Source organism: Argopecten irradians, chromosome 8 (assembly GCF_041381155.1).
Source record: "Argopecten irradians isolate NY chromosome 8, Ai_NY, whole genome shotgun sequence".
Taxonomy (NCBI): Eukaryota; Metazoa; Mollusca; class Bivalvia; order Pectinida; family Pectinidae; genus Argopecten; species Argopecten irradians.
Window position 1 is genome coordinate 19,394,617 of NC_091141.1, and position 6,561 is coordinate 19,401,177.

The window sequence follows — 6,561 nt, forward strand, 5'->3', positions numbered from 1 at the left end:
AAGAAACGTTTTTATGTATTACACCCGGGAAAAATGCATGCATAATATATTAGAAAGTGCCATGATGAATTTCCAGAGACAGGATTTCAAACACGGCAATGGGAACACATATTGGTGACATTAACATTGCAAACCAAATATGCGGGAACGACATAGTGCTACTAGCACCACGAAATGCAAGCTATTTTGGACCTTGTTACCCAACCCACCAAAATGGACCGACTTACCATCGATGCCTCCAAATCAGAAATGATCATATACGGTGAACATCGAAGATGACAATCGGAACATTTGATGATGCGAAGCACCTAGGAATCATTAGAACAAAGTCAAACAAACCGAATACCAAAGAAAATATCAAAAAATGCAAGAAAAACTATCTATTTGCTCCCGGGAACAGACTCTATGCAAAATAAGGTATATCACTGATCACAACACAGAATCTGTGGAGAACCTATGTTGTTCCACACCAAACCTTCGGACTGGAGCTTATGCTATTAATGATCACAGACATTGAAAACATCGAAAGGTACAAAGAAAGATTCTTAAACAGCTACAAGGTCTCTCCACCTCAACAGCCAGTACTGCGATCTACCTACTAATCGGTGCAGAGTCAATCACGATAACGCTGGAAAAGAACGCCATGGTATTCTTCGTCAATATTGCTAGAAACATCGATTCAGTGGAAAATGCCATCATTCGCCGTGCTCTGTTGATTAATGAGCCCAACAGCGCGTCCCGTTACAAGAGCTGCACAACATTTCGATAAATACAAACTACCCTCCGCCTGGTTCATACTGGAAAACCCTCCAAGGAAGATAATATGGAAGGGAATGCTAAAAACGGAAGCAAACAACCTCTGTTGAAGACTGTATGGAATGCCTGGAAAACACTCCTCACTGCACAACTTCGAATGCAAGACCAACCTCTCAACATAGCTCATAACATCTGGACAATAACTGGAGCGTCGGCCAGGGACGTCAAGGCAGAAGAAGTCAAGGGTCGACTGATTACCAACACATACAGCCAACTAAGGAGAGTAGCCAAATTCAGCAAGAATAATCTTAGACAAAAATGTCTGATGTGCAATGAGGATGACGAGGATATCTCGCCCTTTCTAACCAAATGCCAAAAACTAGAAACCACAAGACAAGGACATCTACAAGAATCATGGAGCATCTGGAAGAAATCGGAGGCAAGAACTCGTCCAAGAACATCCTAACAAACGGACTTTTCGATCAACAACTTCTGGACCCAACAGCAGGAAATTGTCAAAACAAAACATCAAAACTCCATCGAACTAGAAGTGGTATCAAGGAACCTCTGCTACTCACTCCACCCAGCACGCACCAAAATACTTATGAAGAAGCTTACAGTATTGCAAGCAACACACGTCCCCTGCCGTCAATTACAATTTTCTTACCTTTGGCCAGTTGTTATTGCTTAGTTATGCTATCGTTGTATGAAGTTTGAAAAAAATCTGTCTCAAATTATCCTCCGGAGACAAAATATTTATGAAACAAACTATTTCTAGTGACAGTGACATTTTGACCCTAAATTCAACCCCAAGCTATGTTATCCCCTATGTTACCATTGTATATGTTCTCAACTTATCACTTTGTAGTTGACCTTTTGACCCTAAATTTAATCCCAAGCTGTGTTATCCACTATGTTACCATTGTATGAAATTTGAACAAATTCCGTTTTTGTGTTTTCAGCTTATCCAGAAACTAACATTTGTGAAACAATCTATTTTAAGTAATAGTGACCTTTGTAGTTGACCTTTTGACCCCAAATTCAATCCAAATCTATGTTATCCCCTATGTTACCATCGTAAGAAGTTTGAACAAATCCCGTTGATGTGTTCTCAACTTATCACCCGGAAATTTTGGAAATGAACTGTGTCAACGGCAATATAAGGGGAAGGCGTGGGTACGTCCCACTATTGAAACTGTGATATCTTTAGTGTACAGTGGCTTTGCCTTAGTGCTTTTAACAATTCAAATCTCTCAAAGACACGCTTTTAGTACTTCGCAGGTGTAGCGATTTTATTTTAATGTTCTGCTAGTCGCGTCAGTAGGTTAGTCCGCTGTTACTGCTTGCTACAACAGCTTTGAATGATTTTAAAAGTTTCAGTGCGTCGACATGCTTTTCACCTGTCCGTGCGTTGTATTATAATCTTTGACATTTTTATAGCTAGAACTTTAGCACTATGTGCATGTCGGGATTTCATACCGGTTTTACCATTGTTTTTAAAAACATATAACTATTTTCCAGGAAACCTGGACAGCTCCCAATCGAAAGGAGAGCACATTTGCGTGATATTTTTGATGAAACAGGGCTGCTATCGTCTTAGTAACGACACTTTTTGTAGTTATGTAGGATGATTTTGAAAGGAAAATTACCACTCTTTCTGCGGTAGGACCAGGGGTTAGTCACCGGAGTGACAGGTATTGTAGGTTCCTTGGAGCAGGATGCTGGCAAGAGTTGCCCCCGGAGTATAACAGGGACAGATGTTATCAAAAGACAAGAGACTGCAGAGTATCGGAATTAATACGTCAGGAACGTCTGTGTAGATTTTTACAGCTGTCATGAACGTCTCTTCCTTTGCCTCTAGTCATTGGTCGGATGAAAGTCGGTTCTTCCTCCGTGTTACTGTTGGTTGCTGAGTGTATAGAGGGAACGAAGAACTACATACCATCAGAGAAACACCCATACCAACAGATGCATTCGGTGGTGGCTTCGTAAAGGTCTTGGTTTTGTTTCCTATGACTGTAATTCTAAGACTAATTCTTTTACAAAACCAAGAAGCAAAATTTGGCATAAATGTATTGTTCTACATTTCTTATGAAACATATAACATAAAATATTGACAAATTCCACGTCATTGTTTAGTATTTTAATCTATACCGTTGTAATTATAAATCGTTGATCAATACGATTCAGCAGGTAAAATATGTACGCTGTATCAATACCCGAGCCAACGTCACGCACGTTAAACAAATGAACTGCATAACCACTGAGGAGGTGATAAAATGATTTTTTAGACCAGCCAATTTACCTAATAAGGTAAACACACTATTGTCAGAGCGATTTGAGCAGTTCTAGACAAAAGTAGCATTACTCTACGAGCAAGGGACGGGGTTCGGCATACAAAATGTTCGACCAAAATGTGTAATGGCGGACAGTGAGCGAGTTTGAACACTCCACACGCATTTCGCCACCATGGGCTTTTCTGGCATATCACAGTAAAACCGACTGTTCTAATTTCCATTAGAACTGGGTTTTTTCCGATATATGTACAAATTTTAATGTTCTTTTAGCCTGAATTGTCCCTTTAAATGGTCTACAATACCAGAATATAATCTTAGAGTATTATTTCCCAATTTTGATTGTTGTTGTTCCATTATATTGTAATGACCATACCTCTAAAGCCATCTTTATAGGATCTTGAAATAACATTTTGCTGTCCACCTGGTTTCCTGCGTTGCAAGATGTCTGAATTAAAAAATATGTGTGCATTAATCAATTGATTGAGAAACTTTATGTACTAGCCTATCTTAAAAATAAACAGGTAATGTATACATAACATGTTTGTTCATCTACAAAATAGGTTGGTACTTCACTTTTGACGCTGTGTATATCTTAAAGATTTTGTTCAACTGCTTGACCAGGTAGTCGAGGGATCCCAATCGCTTCTTGAGCAGGTAGCTCCATTTCCAAACGTTGTGGAAAAAACCCTCTCTTATCAAGAGCAAAACAAATTGGAAAAAATGTCATTCAAAATATTAACAAACATTGATGCATTTAACTGGTCAAATGCAAATTATTAAAATATTACAGACAGGGAAATGAAAATATTTCTTATAAAACGAACAGCTGCTCTTCAGTTTCCTTTCATATCCATAGTATAACTTGTTTTTATGTAGTGTTCATTAAAGCGAATAGTCGGGCAAGTGACTGTAAAATCGGTAAAAATGGTATTAATATATCCGGTATAATTTCTTATGAATTAGAAAAATAAAACTTTCCGTCAAAATCGCTGTACATGCGAAGAAAATAATAATATCTATGGGAATCCTAAAAGTCCTCCCGACCGGCTATGAGTGCAGTTCAACCTTAACGCATGCGCAACACCCACCACTCTCCGTAGTAAACAAAACATGGCTACCGTAGTTTTGAACCAAAATGTTTCCGCAAAAACAACCAACTGACTCACCTAAAATGCGAAAGGAAAGGCAATGGAGCAGCGACAAATCCCAACAACTGACTCGTTAAACATTACAACGCATGGACAGTGTTAATACAACTTGTTATAGTGAAGAGAACTGTTCAAACGAGCACGCGGCTCCGGACCGCTACTGTACGTACCTAGGCCTACTACCCGGTACTCCCTGCTCAGCTGATAGTGAGTGAGTCTTCGTATTTTGATCATTATGTAAATAGTCCCTAGCAGTATTTTTTTCATAAATGAGTCGTCACATATGGTCACATGTTTCATACCTGTTCCCCAATCGCGTAAAACGTAACCCTGGGGTAAATAGCGGTTCTTTAGTGGGGCCTCTTTAGGGGTAATGAATGCCCTGTATATTTATAAAATGTACCGTTGTAATGCATGTACAGTTAGAATGTAACCGCTAGTGCATTATCAAGCTAAGATTTGTTTCAATTAATCTATAATATTATGCTACCGGTCAATTCATACAGTTCTGATGTATATATTTATAGATTTTTAATTTGTAAATTTTTGTTCTGTACATGTTCTGGTAGTGTTATACACATACATTGTATATAGGATTTACATTGTAGGTTTATAATTAATTGGTAAAATTGTATTGTATATGTTCTGATATACACATATACATATGTACATGTAGGTTTTAGCTTGTTCTTTAGATATATTTTGGAGGACACATACAGTATTATTTCTGGTCATGATAATAAATAGTGTTTGTACATGTGTATATGACAAACTTTACAGAGTTGAAATGTACTGCAGCCATGTATCATTTATAATTATTCTGAATTTTTGTTGGAACTATAGATAATGAATTTTGTATCTTTTTTGAAACAATATTTGATTCTATCAAATGCATCAGTGAAACATTCACAACTTATAAAATGTTTTCTTTAAAAAAAAAAAAACCTATAGAATGAACCTACATTTATTCATTTATATATATTTGAAATTGATCATTTCAATTTTTGTCACATTCAACAGATATAAAAAATTGTTGGTTCTTTTTTTCAGACACCATGCATGCATAGTGACATGAATACATAAAGTTCATCCCTTGGACCTGTATACAAGTGTATGTATACATATACATACAATTAGCATCATATGAAGACTGAAGAATGTTGATTTGAGTGCTCTTGAAAGTAAACTTTTCCAATATGGACCTAGAAGATCATGAACAGAACATTTAAACATTATTAATTTATTAAATGTTCTCTTTCAACTGTAATCATTAAATAAAATTATGATGCAATACTTTTTCATTGTTTATATTAGTCCTCTAGATCCAGTGATTATAATTCTTGCATCCATATGCCTGCCCATTTGTTTGTCAGGGCTTGTGAGGTAGCTTTTCAATTACTTTTAAAATATAAGGATTTTTTTTACATATAGCAATATAGATACCATTGTCTTAGGATTTCTAAATTCTACTTTACAAGAGAGTAGACTCAACATATAAATAAAACCATAAAACTAGCAAGTTATCTGAAATGTTAAAAATCTTTTTGTCTGAACCAAATTTCACATTTATTGTCTATGTGTAACTTGTACATAGACCATTTATGTATTGATACTGTAGTAACAGTGATTACAAACACATAGACTAAAATGTAGTATGTAGTACTATGTACATCTGTCTTTGATTTGAGTTCTAAACAAAAAAGTGGTACCTATTGGGAAGTTGTGACTTGGGCGAAGAGTGAAATACAGAAGAAATAGCTACACATGGAAAAAAGAAAAATATACAGTACCATATGGATTCAAAGTTGCTCCAAAATCAATGAGACTAAATAACCAAAAAAAAAAGCCATGTAAACCCCAAATATGCAATGACCAGATCAATGATAAAGCACCCTTCCACTTCCAGTTATCTGTAGCTATTCTATATTTCAACCCCCCCACTCAAGTTACAACTTCCCAACCTCATGATTCTTCTGTCTTTTAGCCCCCCACCCCCAACACACACATACCTGATTGATTGTCATGTTATTTCAGGTTCCTATTCAGGTATTATTCCTAAAAACCAAAAAGGGTATACACACTGTGTACTCTCAAAGGAGGGGAACCACTTCATTCAAAAATGGAATTTACAATTTCATCTTAATTTTGAAATTTTCAATTTAACATTATTAATTACTGGACTATTAAAACAGTATAGAACCCCTCGGCTACAGACAAAGTACTGTGGTACACATTTCTCTTAATTGATTACTTTTCTTCAACTCAATCATCTTTTTCTCCAGAGCACAAAAAAGAACAGGAAACAACAGAAAAGGAAAGTAACATACATGTAGGCCTATATGTTTTCTGGAAATATATAT